The sequence below is a fragment of the Halichoerus grypus genome, chromosome 1 (genome assembly GCF_964656455.1).
Source record: "Halichoerus grypus chromosome 1, mHalGry1.hap1.1, whole genome shotgun sequence".
Taxonomy (NCBI): Eukaryota; Metazoa; Chordata; class Mammalia; order Carnivora; family Phocidae; genus Halichoerus; species Halichoerus grypus.
Genome location: NC_135712.1, coordinates 120231607 through 120251013, shown reverse-complemented (window position 1 = coordinate 120251013; position 19407 = coordinate 120231607). Strand labels below are relative to the sequence as shown.

At 37.9% G+C, this 19407-nt stretch overlaps 1 protein-coding gene across 1 annotated transcript in view; it reads right to left on the bottom strand.

Moving 5' to 3' along the window:
- RBP2 (retinol binding protein 2) overlaps window positions 1-15869 on the bottom strand; it is a 57088-nt gene extending 41219 nt beyond the window's left edge. Inside the window, exon 1 of the mRNA XM_036092284.2 lies at window positions 15796-15869. The gene's annotated coding sequence lies outside the window, so the exon portion shown is untranslated. The remainder of the gene's footprint in view (window positions 1-15795) is intronic.
- Between the last annotated feature and the right edge of the window lie 3538 nt (window positions 15870-19407).

Here is a 19407-nt window from a genome sequence, read left to right as displayed (position 1 = left end):
ATGTATGATGGCCAACAGACACATAAAAAGATCTTCAACATCACTAATCATCAGGGAAATGCAAATAAAAACCAGAATGAGATATCACCTCACATCAGTCAGAATGGTTAGTATCAAAAGGCCAAGAAATGATAAGTGTTGGTGAGGATGTGGAGAAAAAGGAAACCTCATGCACTGTTGGTGGGAATGTAAATTGGTATAGCTACCAGAGAAAACAGTATGGAGGTTCCTCAAAAAATTAAAACACCACATGAACCAGTAATTCCACTTCTGAGTATTTACCTCCCCCCAAAATGAAAACACTAATTTGAAAAGATATACGCACCCCTGTGTTTACTGCAGTATTATTTACAATAGCCAAGATATGGAATATATATATTGTATATATATATAAAATGAGTATATACAATGAAATTACTCAGCCATAAAAAAGAATGGGATCTTGCCATTTGTGATAACATGGATGGACCTAGAGGGTAATATGCTAAGTGAAATAAATCAGAGAAAGACAAATACCATATCATTTCACTCATATGTGGAATCTAAACAAAACAAAACAAAATAAATGAACAAACAAAAAATCAGATTCTTAAATACAGAGAACAAACTAGTGGTTGCCAGAGAGGAGATGGGTGTGGTGGTGGGGGAATGGGTGAAATAGATAAAGGGTACTAAGAGGTACAAACTTCCAGTTATAAAATAAATAATTCCTACCTTCTGGGGCATTTGGTGCTTCTGACTTCTGTGTCCCACAGAAAGTTCTATGGGTAAATTAGATGGCTTCTCATTGGCATACTCCTTTATGATACTTAGGGTTTTTTTTTCTACTCTGCTAAGTACTCATCCAACACTTTTCCATTTTTCCCATCACTCAACTGCTCTTTCACTTTTGTGGATTTATACCATCTTTGTTCTTTTCTGAAAAGTTGTGAAAAGTTTTTAAATGGGCAAAAAAACAAAACAAAACAAAACAAAACAAAACAAAATAACATCAGTGGGTGTTCTGTCTAGCCCACCCATTCAGGTTGTCTTTGGCTATGTTTCAATTTTGTAGAGATAGAAGTTAACTTGTAGAGCTGATTGTGATGCAGTTGTTTCTAGTGTATAGCTGTGCAATTGATTCCTGATCATGGCAATGTAAATAGGTTTTGTCCAGTAGAGAATATAAATCTCTTTAAGTCAAATCATCATTTGAACCAGGTGTAACATCTTACTGGTTCCCTCATCAATTAGTGAGTTAATTTAAAATCTTTGCTCAGTGTTCATTTTATATTTGTATGACAGTTATGGTTTCATCTTTTAAAAAATTATCTTTTAACAATTTTGAAGTTTCTGCTGAGAAGCACTATAGATTCACCTGACAGAGGCAGGTAGACTGTGTGCCCAGACAAGTATGCTTCATGAGCAGCTTAAGGCAAGACACATTTTTTTTTTTTTTTTTTGTCTCCTAGGTGAATCCCAAGTGTCAATAGAACTTTAACTTTGCCAACTCTGCATTCTCTGGGTTTTTTCCCCTCCATCAATTTTGCATTTTGGTTTTGTTCACTATAAAGTCCATCAGTTATACTTCATTGGTGACAGCAATAACTGGGAATTTGGCTTGATGGTCTGGCCAGTTGGTGGTTTCTGTAGATAAATGATACATACCTATTCTTTACTGGGTGAGAGATGACAGAGAATCTGGTTTATTAGTCCTTTTGTTTGCTTTTGTTGTTGTTGTTTGCTTATGTGTTTGTCTATTTGGAACACAAATTAATAAAAAAATTCATTCCCATCATGAAGGAGAACAGCTCTCTTGGATACACAGAATGGTGATTTTCAAAAAAATTTCTGTCTGGGGGCGCCTGGGTGGCTCAGCTGTTAAGCGTCTGCCTTCAGCTCGGGTCATGGTCCCAGGGTCCTGGGATTGAGCCCCACATCGGACTCCCTGTTCTGCGGGAAGCCTGCTTTTCCCTCTCCCACTACCCTTGCTTGTGTTCCCTCTCTCGCTGTTTCTCTCTGCCAAATAAGTAAAATCTTTAAAAAAAAAAATTTCTGTGTCATGTGACCTGTGACTAAAATTATAGAATTGAAGCTATAAGCTCTCTGTCTGTAATTTGGAAAGGCTTTACCTTTCAATGTGTTTGTGTGTATTTTCCTATTTCTGGAGGATATAAATAAATTAGATTACAGTCTTTTAGATTAAAGGAGTTTTGTTCTGATTGGTTTATAGAATAATTAAGTACCTATATAAAATCCCCCCAAATAAGTTAATTAAACTTTGAATACTTTAAATTGCTATAAAAATATGCTAAAATTATTCTTCCTGAAGCTAAGCCAGAAAACTTTTAAGAATCGAAATTCACATAATTAAAGTAAATATTTGGCAAACAAGACCAGTTTACTAATGTGAGTTTGATAAAAAGAGCTTTGTCTTTTCTGACTTATCACTGTGAAGCATAATATAAGAAGTTTTTTCTATGTAGGTATGTTTTTCTTAGACATTTACAGGTTTGCTGATCAAATAAGTTAACATTACTCCTACATAATGCTTAAGATTGTGAAAAATATAAATTTATGTTTGACTAAACTGAATCATTATTCTGACAAATTTTTAATTTCAACAGCTTTTTTTAAAAACTGTGAGATGATATTAAATTAGATTAATTATTATGTAACCAGTGGATATCTAGGTATTTTCTAAGTAGGATAGAGCACTGACACATTGATTACTAAGCATAATTTTGTTTTTTTAATATGCTAAAAAAGAAACTATAGCAATGAGTCATGTTAATAAATGTGCTCATTATTGCCGCACAGGAATGCACGTGACTGTAAAAAAATTGTATTATGAACTCTGCTAATCTGCTAAAATGCTTCAGTATGACAGAAAGTTCTCAATTATCTGCTCTCTGTGAAATAGAAGTTAATTATTTCAGTGAAAAGTTATAATTAATATGACTGGTTGCAACTGCACTAGGAGCAAAGACAGAGAAATACAACCAAGAATATGCTTTTGCTTTTCCATAAGCAGTGGTTCTTGGGATTTATGTGGTTACAATTATTTATATTTACTCCATTAAAAATCAAAACTGAGAAATATTTAAAATACTCACTAATACATTAATTTGAAGATAGTGGTGAATGCATAGCATGCTATCAAAAATAGCATCTTAATATTATTACAGAATTAGTTTTGAACTTATGGACCCTTTGACATCTGTATTAGAATAAAAGTGTAACCAGAGTATGAAAAAGTATGGTAAAGGAAAAAACTTGGAAAGTATATTTTTCTTATCCTGGTTTATAATCCTTAGTCTTCTAAGCTATGAAATGTGTTAGAATTTTTGCAAAGTTCTCACTCTTGATGGACTTGCATCCTTGATTTTCTGATTAATGTCTTCACCTACAATGCAAATGGCTATTCTTTTTAAAGTGACCCACATTCCTAATTGGCCTGGAACTGAGGGTTTCCTGGGATATGGCACTTTCAGTATTACAATCAGAACAGTCCTGGGGAAGCCAGAAAGTTGGCTACTTTATTTACTTTCTGTGCAATCTGCCTAAAAAGCAAAGATTCTGTGACTTGCCTGAATATTCTTACATTCTCCATGTTGCCTTTATGTTCTTAACTACCAAAAGGAAGGAGAAGAAGGAAAAGAGGAGGAGGAGAAGAAAAAAGAGAAGAAAAAAAGAGATTCCTTGCATATGAAAGTGCTAAGGTTCTTTACAATCTTGTTCCCTCCTCGTATTTATTTTTAAATATTTTATTGTCACCTTGATTCAATAAGCAACCAAGTATTGTTTCTCAGGCACCAATGATCCTGTCTTAATCAAGTGTCTAAATCTCCTCTGACAACTCTTGATTTTTGCCTTCCAAAAATCAGGTCTGAAATATAGAAGAAAATAAATAAAACTTGCAGGAAATCTTTTACACTGAAAGTAGTCTTTGAGATTTCCAGAGGGTTCCTGGAAAAATCACAAAGCTTTGTTCTTTTACCTTATAAAAAGGGATGCTAGAAATAACCAGGTTTGGTGAGCTGCATGGGAAGAGCTGTTAAATCAGAAGAAATGCTCAGCCTTCCCCAGGCTAAATTTGCATAGGTAAGATGTTATTAATATAAATATTTCTGAAATTTTATGCTTTATGGGAAGTCCCTGGAGATTTTTCAATGCCTTGCTTTCTGTATATGTTTAAACTTAGGGGAAACACTGACTGAAAGTCTTATAAAAATAGTACTGTTGAACTTCCCCCTATTTATTTGAGTCTTGGCAGTGTTTTGTTTGATGATACTGAGCTTCAGTACATTTCAATTATTGTTTAAAGTGTTGACAGCCACAGGCTTTTTTTCTTTTTTAAAAAATATGAATCAAGTAATTTTTAGGTCAGTGGGTCTCAAAGCATATTAGACCTAATTATAAAGTTGTATAGAAATACAGTTGTGTAGGCCTTACTCCAGAGTTACTGAATCTTTTTATTTGGTATTCTTCATATATAATATACATGTTATATCTAAGGATTATGATATGTTCTATCTTAAGAATTTTCCCTATATAAAAGTATATTCATCCAATTTGATAAGTCAGATGTAGCATCCACTGGCTTCTTAGCAAGTAGATTAACGATGCTATAAGAGACATTTGTTTAAAGTTTCTTTTGGGAGAATAGGTATATTATATTTGTTTTGTATACCACTAACCAAATAAACAAATATCCTTCTCAGTTGTATTATTCCCACATTATTATTATTATGAACTCTCATCAGTCCATTTGAAAAATTTCAGTAATAAAATAACCATAGCTCTGTCATTTAAAAATAGTTTTTGTGTGCAGCAAAAATGGTTCTAAGAGGGAAGTTTATAGCAATACAGGCCTACCTCAAGAAGCAAGAAAAACCTCAAATAAACAAACTAACCTTATACCTAAAGGAGCTAGAAAAAGAAGAATAAACAAAACCCAAACCCAGCAAAAGGAATGAAATAATAAAGATCAGAGCAGAAATAAATGAGGTAGAAACTAAAAAAACAACAGAACAGTTCCATGAAACCAGGAGCTGGTTCTTTAAAAGATCAACAAAATTGATAAACCTCTAGCAAGACTCACAAAAAAAAAAAAAAAAAAAAAGAGAGAGGACCCAAATAATCAAAATTACTAATGAAAGAGGAGAAATAACAACCAACACCACAGAAATACAAATAATTATATCAGAATATTATAAAAAACTATATGCCTACACATTGGACAACTTAGAAGAAATGGATAAATTCCTAGAAGCATATAACCTACAAAACTGAAGCAGGAAGAAATGGAAAATTTGAATAGACCAGTTACCATCAACGAAATTGAATCAGTAATATTAAAAAAACTCCCAAAAAACAAAAGTCCAGTACCAGATGGTGTCATAGGTGAATTTTACCAAACAGTTAAAGAAGAGTTAATACTCATTCTTCTCAAACTATTCCAAAAAAATGCAAGAGGAAGGAAAACTTACAAATTTATTCTATGAGGCTAGTATCAGCCTGACACCAAAACCAGATAAAACCACCACAAAAAAAGACAACTATCAGCCAATATCTCTCATGAATTTGGATGCAAAATTCTCAACAAAATATGAGCAAATTGAATCAAACAGTATATTTAAAAAATTATACACCACAATCAGGTGGGATTTATTCCTGGGATGCAATGGTGGTTCAATATTTGCAAAATAATCAACATAATACTTTATATTAATAAGAGAAAGGATAAGAACCATATGATCAACTCAATAGATGCAGAAAAAGCATTTGACAAAGTACCACATCCATTCATGATAAAAAATCCTCAGCAAAGTAGGTCTAGAGGGAACATAAATCAATTTAATAAAGGCCATATGTGAATAACTCACAGGCAACATCATACTCAGTGGTGAAAAACCAAGAGATTTTCCCCTAAGGTCAGGAACAAGACGAGACGTCCACTCTCACTACTTTTATTCAACGTAATAGCGGAGGTCTGAGCCACAGCAATCAGACAACATAAAGAAATAAAAGCCATCAAAATCGGCAAAGAATAAGTAAAACTCTCACTATATGCAGATGACATGATAGTATATATAGAAAACCCTAAAGATTCTACCAAAAAACTACCAGAACTGATAAATGAATTCAGTAAATTTGCATGATACAAAATCAATATACAGGGATCTGTTGCATTTCTATGTACTAATAATAAAGCAGCAGAAAGAGAAATGAGGAAAACAATCCCATTTACAAATGTACTGAAAATAACAAAATATCTAGGAATAAACTTAACTAAAGAAGTGAAAGACCTGTACTCTGAAAACTATAAAACACTGATGAAAGAAATTCAAGATGACACAAAGAAATGGAGAGACATTCCTTGCTTGTGGGTTGGAAGAACAAGTATTGTTAAAATGTCTATGCTACCAAAACAATCTACAGATCTAATTCAATTCCTATCAAAATACCAACAGTTTGCTGGAGTGGTGGGGGGTGGGAGGGATGGGGTGGCTGGGTGATAGACATTGGGGAAGGTATGTGCTATGATGAGTGCTGTGAATTATGTAAGACTGTTGAATCACAGACCTGTACCTCTAAAACAAATAATACATCATATGTTAAAAAAAAAAAAGAAGAAGAAGATAGCAGGAAGGGAAAAATGAAGGGGGGGAAATCGGAGGGGCAGACGAACCATGAGAGACTATGGACTCTGAGAAACAAACTGAGGCTTCTGGGGGGGGGGGGGATGGGTTAGCCTGGTGAAGGATATTAAAGAGGGCACGTACTGAATGGAGCACTGGGTGTTATACGCAAACAATGAATCATGGAACCTTACATCAAAAACTAATGATGTAATGTATGGTGATTAACATAACATAATAAAATTAAAAAAAAAGAAAAAAGAAATGGCTGCTCTCCTTAAAAAAAAAAAATTCCGACAGTGTTTTTCACAGAACTAGAACAAACAATCCTAAAATTTGTATGGAACCACAAAAGACCTTGAAGAACCAAAGCAATCTTGAAAAAGAAAAGCAATGCTGGACGTATCACAATTCCAGACTTCAAGTTATATTACAAAGCAGTAGCAATTAAAAACTGTATGGTACTGGAATAACAATAGACACATAGATCAATAGAATAGAACAGAAAACCCAGAAATAAAACCACAATTGCATGGTCTATTAACCTTCAACGAAGCAGGAAAGAATATCCCATGGGAAAAAGACAGTCTCTTCAGCAAATGGCATTGGGAAAACTGGACAGCAACATGTGGAAGAACTGAAACTGGACCACTTTCTTACACCATACACAAAAATAAATTCAAAATTGATGAAAGACCTAAATGTGAGACAGGAAACCATAAAAATCCTAGAAGAGAGCATGTGCAGTAGTTTCTCTGACATTGGCCGCAGCAGCATTCTTTTAGATATTTCTCCTGAGGCAAGGGAAACAAAAGCAAAAATAAACTCTTGGGACTTCATCAAAATAAAAAGCTTCTGCATAGCAAAGGACACAACAAAACTGAAAGGCAACCTATGGAATGGGAGAAGATATAGCAAACGACATAGCCAAAGGCCTTGGTTGTTTGGTCAATTTGTTTAATTAAGTTCTGGTAGAAAGGAAGATAGATTATTATTAAACCTATGCAAATAACTATATTGCCATGAAAAAGAGACTCAGAATTTCTGAATTCTAGGAATTCATAGAATTAGATATCACTTTTAACTGTTTCATTTTAGTTTATAAAAGCAGAGTCTACCAAATTGCCATGGGTCATTTAGAGCATAAGAAGAAATAGAAAGATCTTCCTTATATATCTGGAAAATAGTGCATTAAAACAACATCAGCAATATTCCAAACAACCACAATAAAATTTTTCTCATCATTCATTCAGTTCTATATAATTAATTCTTGTTCCATTCCATATCTTAAATTCATAGTCTCATGAAGCCATCTGTTTCTCAACTAAAAAGGGTTCTGGAAATACTGACTTAGTCTACTGATGTGGTCTGAAAGTTGCCTAAGTGATTCCAGCTCAGATGCCTCTATGCAAGAGTTAATTCTTTGAAAGGTCAATATTTGGAAGTACATCTTTCTACAAGGCTCTGAGACTTTCTTTGTTAAAAACACAGATTCTAGACTGTAGCTTATAGGAGAGACTTCAGCAAGTATTAGAGCAAAATAAAAACTATTTTTTGTTCTTATTTGTTGTTGTTGTTCACTTCATTTCATTTTATTTTTTCATCACAACAAATGCACTCTTTAATCCCTATCACCTATTTCCTCCATCCGCCATCCAGCTTTCCCTCTGGTAACCTCAGATTGTTCTCTATAGTTAAGATTCTGTTTCTTGGTTTGTCTCTCCCTGTTTTTTTTTTCCTTTGCTCATTTGTTTTGTTTCCTAAATCCCACATATGAGTGAGATCATATGGGTATTTGTCTTTCTCTGACTGACTGATTTTGCTAAGCATTATACTCCCTAGCTCTCTCCATAAATATCTATCATCTATCTATCTATCTATCTATCTATCTATCTATCTATCACATCTTCTTTACCCATTCATCTACCAAAGGACAGTTGGGCTGCTTCCATAATTTGGCTATTGCAAATAATGCTGCAATAAACATAGGGGTGCATGTATCCCTTTGAATTAGTGTTTTTGTATTTTTGGGGTAAATACCCAGTAGTGTGATTACTGGATCATAGGGTGGTTCTATTTTTAACTTTTTGAGGAAACTTCATACTATTTTCCACAGTGGCCACACCAGTTTACATTCCCACCAACAGTGCATGAGGGTTCCCTTTTCTCCATGTCCTTACAAACACCTGTTGTTTTTTGTGTTGTTGATTCTAGCCCTTCTGACACGTGTGAGGTGACATCGTAGTTTTGATTTGCATTTCCCTGATGGTGTGTGATGATGAACATCTTTTCATGTGTTTGTTGGCCATCTGGATGTCTTCTTTGGAGAAATGTCAGTTCATGTCTTCTGCCCATTTTTTAATTGGATTATTTAGTTTTTTGGTGTTGAGTTGTACAAATTCTTCATACATTTTGGATACTAACCCTTTATTGGATATGTCATTTGCAAATATCTTCTCCCATTCCATAGGTTGCCTTTCAGTTTTGTTGATTGTTTCTGACTAGGCTATTTTCCAACCCTGTGAGATAAAAGTTAACTTGTAGAACTGATAATAATGCAAATGTTTCCAGTCTATAGCTATGCAAATGACACCTGATCATGGCAATGCAAGTAGATTTTGTTAGATGGGGATATAAATCTCTAAGTCAAATCCTCCTTTGTAAGAGTTGTAATATCTCAGTGATTCTTTCATTAATTAATAAATTAAATAAAATGTTTGCCAAGCATTTATTTTACGTTTGTATGAAGGTCATGATTTTATCGTCTTTAAAAAGAATTATCCTTTAACATTTTTTATTGTCATTGTAGTGAAATTTTGGGAAAGAGCATGATAAATTTCTGTATTTAATCCACACTTTTAAACTGAAAGTTCTGTATAGGAATTCTAATTTATAGGTACTTAAAGTTATCAAACTTTTCCTTCATTGGTTCTAAGGTTTATGTCATAGAGAGGTCTTCCCTACCCTAAGATTGATTTAAAAAATAAAAAGAAAACCTCATGTATTTACTTCTAAAACCTTTACACTTTCACTTTTAAGCCTATAAACTTTTTGATTTAGCTTAATTATTTTCCCAAATGTGTCACTGATTATTCTAGCACCATAAATAATTTGCCCACTAATTTAAAATTCTACTTTGTTACGAAAATGGGAAAATGTTCACATTCAATTTACATATTAACTTAGGAAGAATGGACTTTTTTTTTTTTTTTATTAACATATAATGTATTATTTGTTTCAGGGGTACAGGTCTGTGATTCATCAGTCTTACACAATTCACAGGGCTCAACATAGCACATACCCTCCCCAAAGTCCATCACTCAGCCACCCCATCCCTCCCACCCCCCACCACTCCAGCAACCCTCAGTTCGTTTCCTGAGATTAAGAGTCTCTTATGGTTTGTCTCCCTCTCTGGTTTCATCTTGTTTCATTTTTCCCTCTCTTCCCTTATGATCCTCTGTCTTGTTTCTCAAATTCCTCATATCAGTGAGATCATATGATGTCTTTCTCTGATTGACTTATTTCACTTAGCATAATACCCTCTAGTTCCATCCATGTCATTGCAAATGGAAAGATTTCATTTTTTGATGGCTGCATAATATTCCATTGTATATATATACCACATCTTCTTTATCCATTCATCTGTTGATGGACATCTAGGCTCTTTCCATAGTTTGGCTATTGTGGACATTGCTTCTATAAACATTGGGATGCAGGTGCCCCTTCGGATCACTATATTTGTATCTTTGGGGTAAATACCCAGTAGTGCAATTGCTGGGTCGTAGGGTAGCTCTATTTTTAACATTCTGAGGAACCTCCATACTGTTTTCCAGAGTGGCTGCACCAGCTTGCATTCCCACCAACAGTATAGGAGAGTTCTCCTTTCTCCGCATCCTCGCCAACATCTGTCGTTTCCTGACTTGTTAATTTTAGCCAAGGAACGGACATTTTTTTTTTAAAGATTTTAATTATTTGACAGAGAGAGACACAATGAGAGAGGGAACACAAGGAGGGGGAGTGGGAGAGGGAGAAGCAGGCCTCCCGCGGAGCAGGGAGCCCAATGTGGGGCTCCATCCCAGGACCCTAGGATTATGACCTGAGCCGAAGGCAGATGCTTAACAACTGAGCTACCCAGGTGCCCTGGAATGGACATTTTTATAATGTTGAGTTCTCCTATACAAAAAGAGAGTAGGGGTTTCCATTAATCCAAATCTTATTTTATATTAAGACTGAGTTTAAAGTTTTTGTCTATATTTCATTGTTTTTGTTAATTATTTCTAAATATTTTGTCTGTCATTATTATTGTAAATGGAATATTTTTTCCCATTATATTTTCTAGTTGCTTTTTGTTTGTATATGGGAAAGCTACTGACTTGGGCATTAATTTTGTGCCCAATTACCCTTCTGAATTCTCTTATTATCTGTAATAGTTTCTTACTTGATTTGCTTGTATTATTGTATTTTCATGCATACAATCATATCATCTACAAATAATGATAGTTTTTCTTCCTTGTTTCTAATTTTTATACTTTTATTCCTTTTGGATTGTTGGCAATGGCTAATCCTTATGGAAGAATATTCGTGGGTATCCATGTCTTATTCTTAAAAGATTTTATTTATTTATTTATTTGACAGAGAGAGACACAGCAAGAGAGGGAACACAGCAGGGGGAGTGGGAGAGGGAGAAGCAGGCTTCCCGCAGAGCAGGGAGCCCAATGCGGGGCTTGATCCCAGGATCCTGGGATCCCGACCTGAGCCGAAGGCAGACGCTTAACGACTGAGCCACCCAGGTGCCCCCATGTCTTATTCTTGACTTTAGTAGAAATGCCCGTTTTAAAAAAGATTTATTTATTTATTTAAGAGAGAGAGAGAGAGAGAGAAAGAGAGATCGAGCTTGAGTAAGTGGAGGAGGTACAGAGGGAGAGAATCCTCAAGCAGACTGCCCGGTGAGCATCGAGCCCTATGCTGGGCTCGATCCCACGACCCATGAGATCATGACCTGAGCCAAAACCAGGAATCAGGCGCTTAACTGACTGAGCCACCTGGATGCCACAGTGTTTAAAAAAAAAAAAAAAAAAAAAGATTTCATTTATTTATTTATTTGAGAGCAAGAGAGAGCGTGAGCAGGGGCAGGAGCAGAGGGAGAGGGAGAGGGAGAAAGAATCTCATGCAGACTATGCTGAGCTCAGAGCCCCACTCGGGGCCAATCCCATGACCCTGAGATCATGATCCGAACCGAAATCAAGAGTCTGTTGCTTAACTGACTGAGCCACTCAGGCGCCCCTAGTAGAAATGCTTTTAATGTTTTATCAATAATTGATTGGTTTTTAGTGTAATATATCTTGTTAAGAAGTCAGCCAGCCAAGTCTATTTTGCTATGCTTTTATTTTTAAGTTAGTATCAGAAATGGTAGGAAACAATGAGATATATAACATAATACCATTTGCAAAAATTAAGAATATAGTGCCACAAAAGAATGCACATCTTGCAAAAATATGTTAACATTAAACTTATTAAAATAGTTGCTTATGGGCGTGTCTGCCTGGCTGCTGGTGAAACATGCAACTCTTGATCTTGGGATTATGAGTACGAGCCCCACATTTGGTACAGAGATTACTTTAAAATAAAATATTTTTTTAAATGGTGGCTTATCGGGGAAAGAGAATGAGAATACAAAAATAGAAAGAAAAATATATTCATACCAAAAAACTAACCCCATGAAACCTTGAAAGAAAAAAAGTACAAGGGTATTATTTGTATTAGTATTTGTATTTAGTATTTAACAAAATTTGTTTATGAAATCATCTGGGCTTGGTGCTTTTATGAGGAAGGATGATTCTTTGACAACTTTCTTAATTTCAACCAAGGTCATTGGTCTCTCTAAATCTCTGTTCTGTGATCAGTTTTGATCTCTTATATTTAACTTGAAAATCTTCCATTTCTTGGAGAAATTATCATACTTTTATTTCCTCTATATAAGTAGCCATTTCTTCATTGTAATTTTAATTTTGTATACTTATGAATTCTTACTTTTTATTGATTTGTTTAGCTGGTATTTTCTGTATTTAATTTTTAAAGATCCAACACTTTATTTTTAAAGATTTGTTCTATGTGTCTATTTTCTTTTTTCTGAGAAAGAGAGAGAGAGAGAGAGTGTGTGTGTGTGTGTGTGTGCAATTTGGGGGGGTTGGGGAGGGGGCAGAGGGAAAGGGTGAGAGAGAATCTTAAGCAGCCTCCATTCTTTTTTTTTAAATTTTTATTGTTATGTTAATCATCATACATTACATCATTAGTTTTTGATGTAGGGTTCCATGATTCATTGTTTGCATATAACACCCAGTGCTCCATGCAGAACGTGCCCTCTTTAATACCCATCACCAGGCTAACCCATCCTCCCACCCCCCTCCCCTCTAGAACCCTCAGTTTGTTTTTCAGAGTCCATCGTCTCTCATGGTTCGTCTCCCCCTCTGATTTCCCCCCCTTCATTCTTCCCCTCCTGCTATCATCTTTTTTTTTCTTAACGTATATTGCATTATTTATTTCAGAGGTACAGATCTGTGATTCAACAGTCTTGCACAATTCACAGCGCTCACCATAGCACATACCCTCCCCAGTGTCTATCACCCGGCCACCCCACCCCTCCCACCCCACGCCCAACTCCAGCAACCTTCAGTTTGTTTCCTGAGATTAAGAATTCCTCATATCAGTGAGGTCATATGATACATGTCTTTCTCTGATTGACTTATTTCGCTCAGCATAACACCCTCCAGTTCTATCCACGTCGTTGCAAATGGCAAGATCTCATTCCTTTTGATGGCTGCATAATATTGCATTGTATATATATACCACATCTTCTTTATCCATTCATCTGTCGATGGACATCTTGGCTCTTTCCACAGTTTGGCTATTGTGGACATAGAGCAGCCTCCATTCTTAGCATAGAGCCTGACTTGGGGCTTGATCTCACAACCTGAGATCATGACCTGAGCCGATATCAAGAGTTGGACACTTAACCGACTGAGCCACCCAGGTGCCCCATTTGTCTATTTTCAATAGCACTAACTTCTGTTTTGCTTTGGTCCTTTTTCCTATTATCTTTGTTCTTATTTTGCTATTCTTTTTCCAATATTTAAATTATTAATTTAATTATTTTTACTTTTTTGAATATTATTAATTTACATATTAATTATATTTTATATATTTATTAATTATTTTAGGGTATGAATTTTTCCCTGAGCCTGGTTTTAATCATAACCCTTAGGATTTTATATGTAGTGTTATTTAAAAAAATGTTTCTAATTTTTTTATTATGTTCAATTAGCCAACATATAGTACATCATTAGTTTTTGATGTAGTGTTCAATGATTCATTAGTTGCATCCAACACCCAGTGCTCTTTACAACACATACCCTCCCCAATATCCATCACCCAGATAATTACAGACTCACAAGTTGGAAAAATAGTACAGAGAGGTCCTGAGTGCCCATCACCCAGCTTCTTCCACTGGTGACATCTCCTATAACTGTAGAGCATTATCAAAACCAGGAAATTGGTTGTCACAATACATATAGTTGACTACAAAATATTACTTAGTTTTCACCATTTTTTGCATGCTCTCACTTTTTGTATATCTTTGTGTATAGTTCTATGATATTTAGTCACATGTATAGATTCATATAACCACCATCACAATCAAGATATGGAACTGTTCTGTCTCCACAAAAACGCTCTTATGCTGTTCCTTTGTAGTCACATCCTCCTGCCCCTTCCTAACTCCTGGTAACCACTGATGTGTCCTCCATCTCTATAATTTTGTCATTTAGATAATGCCATATAAAGGGAACCATATAATATGCAACTTTTGAGGCTGGCTTTTTTCACTTTGCTTAATGCCCTAAGATCCATCCAATTATTTTAAGTATCAATAGTTTGTTCCTTTTGTTGCTGACTAGCATTCCACTGTATGAATGCACCACGGTTTAACCCTTCATCTGTTGAAGGTCATTGGGATTTTTTTTTAGTCTTTGGCTATTAGAAATGAAGCAGCTAAGAACATTCATGTACAGGCTTTTGTGTGAATAGAAGGTTCCATTTCTCTGGGAAAAATACCCAGGAGTGTGATTACTGGGTTGTATGGTAAGTGTATGTTCAATTTTTTAAGAAACTGCCAGACTCTTTTCTAGAGTGGCTTTATAACTTTATATTTCCACCAAAAATGTGTGAGTGATCTAGTATTTCTGGATGGTTGTCCACACTTGGTATTATCAGATTTTTAATTTTAGCCCTTCTAAGAAGTATATTAACATGTTTTTTGAGCAGGTAAGTCATTATGATTCAATTTGCGTTTTCCAGTGGCTAACGATCCTGAACATCTTTTGATGTGTTTATTTGCCGCCCTATGTCTTTACTGGTGAAGTGTCTATTCAAGTCTTTCCTTCATTTTCTAACTGGGCTGTTTTCTTACTGTTGAGTGGAGAGTTCTTTACATATTTTGTATGTGAGTCCTTTGCCAGATATATGATTTGCAAATGTTTTCTCCCATGTAGTCTTTTTATTGTCATCAATGTCTAACCATTTTGCTACTTCAGTTTTGATTTACTGTTTGATCAAAAATATTTTTAAGAGAGTGAATGTACCACAAAAAGAATGGAATTTAATAATGACACAATGTCCGTCAGGAGAGTGGCCATCCAGGGCTGATAAGGAAGGTGTCTCACTTCGGTAGGGCCTCTAGCTCAGTCTTCAAGAATAGGTAGGGCTTAGGAAAATAATCTGTAGTGATTGCAGCAACCTTGAGGATTAATAATTAGGAGCTATAAAATGGTGAGAGTCCCAAAGTGCAAAATAGCAGAAATTTTCTGAAGACATACCCAGGCATTATCTTGATATCCTAGATTAGGTGTTGCAATGCCCACCTCATCTGAGGAGCAGCACCCTCTCAGAGGTGGCCTGTTTGGTGGGCCAAAGGTCTTTACCTATTGCTGCGTGGCAGGAAGATTTCTTAACACTGGAGGTCTCCTTAGAAGGGCCATAAATGAAAGCATGGTCAAGGTTGGGCTGATAACTGCAGTGTGTGAAGTTCAGAGGAGTAATTAACTTACACAGCCCAGTAACTCAGAGAACACAGGGCGAAGTGAGGAGAAAAGGAGAATGGCATGTGACCAGGTCCTACCTGGCTGGAGAAAGTCTGATGGAAGCCATGTGGTCATCAACAAGAATGAGCTCCTGGAATGTGCAACCTGACTTGACCCCTCTCTTCCAACATCACCGCAGCACCAAACAAAACAAAATTGAGCAGAATTAGTTAGGAAAGAGTCAGTCAAGGAGGGCTTTTTGGAGGACGGACTTGGAGAATTTCATAAGAATTTGCTGGAAAGGGAGGAACTAGGAATTTTTTCAGTGAGAATGGGAAGAACAATAGTGTAGTGCAGGAACTGTCACTGTTCACTTCAGGAGACAGACCTGGCTCAGACAGAAAGGGTGTGTCCAGGACACAGGGGACAGGCTTCTAAAGGAGGCGTGGACACCAGAATGAGGAGGGCAGATATTATAGGACAGGAATTAAGGGGCCCCTGTGGGCTCAGGCAGTTCCCCACACTCTCCCCGCCCCACTGGTCATGGTGTCTGAGATGTCCAGGAGGATCCGGGGTCACTTCTTCAGATGAAGGCATTGCTCCCTCCAGATTCTTCTTTTAGAAGCAAACAGTCTGAAGATATTTCTTCCCTCTGGTATTCCTCCCACACAATGGACCAGCCTAAAGTGCTTCACCTAGCACTGCATCTTTTTGCCTGCTACTGCATATTTTTGTGTACTAACCTATTTGTTACCTGCAGCCATTTAAAATAAACCACAACTCTTGTTCATTTAGATCTGGTCTTCTTTTTTGGTGGCATCTTAAGAAGAAATGGCCAGGATCACCTTTAAGAGGCTCAGCACTCAAAGGAGGGGGATTTTGTGGGCTGGGGAGGGAAGAGAGGAGGGCCCCAAACTTTGTCTCTGAAGGATTGGTAGGGTTTTGATTATTGCAGAGAGAATGGGGGAGGTCATCGTGGGTAAGTGTCCCTCCCAGAGGGAATCAACCTCTTTTCCCAAGGGGATATTCATCCCTTTCCTTGTCCCCACACCCCCTGAGAGGAAAGTTCTTCCAGTGACATGGGTGATTAGCAGGTCCCCACCACCTACACTGACTCAATCCTGCAGGTCCCCAGCTCAGGGTCGGATGCGGGGCTGGGGCTGCATTGGTGAAGCCCCTGGGAACTGAGATTAGGAAAGACTCAGCTCTGCAGGTGGGGGAGGGCTGGGGGATTGCTCCTGTCAGTGTTGGCATGAATAAGAAACTTTTAGGGGAACTAAGCGGAGTTTATTTGTAGGGCAGTGTTGAGCACCTGAAAAGAACAATAGTGCTGTCCTAATTAATTGAGACAGAGGTTATAAATTAAGGCTTCCAGAGAGGTCCTTGGGAGTTCACCTTGTCAGGATTTTCTTGTGGGAGGGTTTTGGAGGCTGCCCAGAGAATGACATTTCAGGGGCTTGGGGGGTTTAGGGTCTGAGGTCCATCCTCCTGCCAGTCCTGGGAAGACAGGTCACGTGTCTATACATCACAAACTCCGGGATCCCAATCAGTAGTGTGTGTGTGTGTGTGTGTGTGTGTGTGTGTGAGAGAGAGAGAGAGAGAGAGAGAGAGAGAGAGAGAGAGAGGGAAACCACACTGTCAGCAACGAAGTCATGTTGATTCCACCCCTGAGGTGTCTCTCAGGTCTCTGTTTTTGTTTTTTTTTTAACCCACATATAAATTGGCTTGTTACATGCCAGGCACTATTCAAATCTCTTTGTAAATAAAATACATATAGTAGTCCCCCTTATCTGTGGGGGATACGTTCCAAGACCCCCAGTGGATGCCTGAAACCACGGATAGTACCAAAACCTATACAAACTATGTATTTTCCTACACATACATACCTAGGATAAAGTTTAATTTAGAAATTGGGCACGGGAAGACATTAACAACAACTAATAATAAAGTAGAACAACTATGACAGAATACTGTAATAAAAGTAACATGAATGTGGTCTCTCAAAATATCGTATTATACGTACTCACCCTTCGTGAGGATGTGGGACGATAAAAAGCCTATGTGAGGAGATGACGTGAGGCGAGTGGCGCAGGCACCAGGCCGTAGCGTTAGGCTACTATTGACCTTCTGCAGATTCGTCAGGAGGAAGAATGCTGGTAACTGAAACCTCAGAAAGTGAAACTGCGGATAAGAGGGACTACTGTATCTGTTCTAAGTTGCTTGCATGGATTAGATTCATTTAATCCTCACAAAAAGTCTATGACGAACTGTTAGCCCTGATTTGCAGATGAGTAAACGGAGGCACAGAGAGGTTGTAGGACTTGCCTTAACCACACAGAGCTAGGGAGTAGCACAGATGGGACTTGATCCCAGGCTACGTGGCTCCAGAGCTTGGGAGCTCAGCCACCTCACCCACTGCCCCTCCTCAAGGAGGGCCTGCAATTGCTCGAGGCTCAGCCTCAGCACTTCTGGCCTGAGTAGCTGCACCAGGCCAGCCTAGGTTTTTGAAAATTTGAAGTTATGTAATGCAAACATATTGATAAGGTGTATTCGTGTAGAGTGTATTTTGAAATAGTGTGCCCTCCAGCTCGAAAAATGTAAAATAATAATAATAATAATAAACCTTTTCAAGTTGGCTGGCCCAGGGAATTGCAAGGTGTAGCGGAGCTATTACCATAGCTCAGTGGCATCAGGTGAGCTGGTAAATAGGTAAGCTCCATCCTTCGTCAGTCCTGCGGGCCTCTCAGTGCTGATGTCATGCTTTGGAAATTCAGTGAGTGAGTCGGCTGCTAGTGCCCCGTTAGGTCGACAGGCACTGTTGTTAGCGCGGAGAAGCGTTTTCAGAATCTGTAACAACGGCATGCGCGTGTCAGTTCGGTGGCAGAGCTTGCCGGAGCGTTCCAAAAACGGGACGCACATCAGTAGCTTTGCACGGGAGGTGAGAGGTGCTAAAATCCCACACAGAAGGCAGAGCGAGCACCACGATGCGCGCCGCGGCCGACTGAGGAGCAAGCCCTCTGCAAAACACAGGAGGTGGTGCTGAGGCCGCGGAGAGCCGCCCGGAAGCCAAAAGCCAGCTTCCAGGGTTACAGACTTACGCCCAGCAAGGAACAACCCTCCCACTTCACATATACTTCTTTGGGAAGATTAGTCTCCTATGAAGTGAATTTTGAGTTAAAGGTGACTGCCCGGTGCTCAGCTCCAATCGGTATTTTTCCTTCTTTTCTCTTCTTACCGCTGAGAGAATGGCTCGGGGATTAGTTCTGCTGAAAGGCCGATCCTGCCACGCCCTTGCTCAAAAACCTCGGCCGGCTCCCGCTTCCCCTTAAAATAGATCCTGGTAGTCAAGCTCTCCAATCAGAGTGGGGCTGAGTCTCCCCCTGGGACCAGAGATTCCCAAGGGGGCGGGGCATGGCTCCTAGGTTACATGTGCACTCACGCTAACGGGACCACACTTTGAGTCCCCACCAGACCCTAACTCTTGGGCCAGGCATTTACGTATCGGGGGTGGAGATCTGATGGGGGTCTTAATCCCTGGGATGGGACAGAATGGGAACTCCTGGATGCCCAGCAGGTATGACGCTAGCTCAGTGCTTGGCACTGAATAGGGCTTCATTAGACATTTGTGTGATGAATGAGTGAACGGCCTTTATAGGGCTCTTTGCCATTGACTGCTCTATTTTCAGGGCCAGACCAGGGCAAAGATGAAA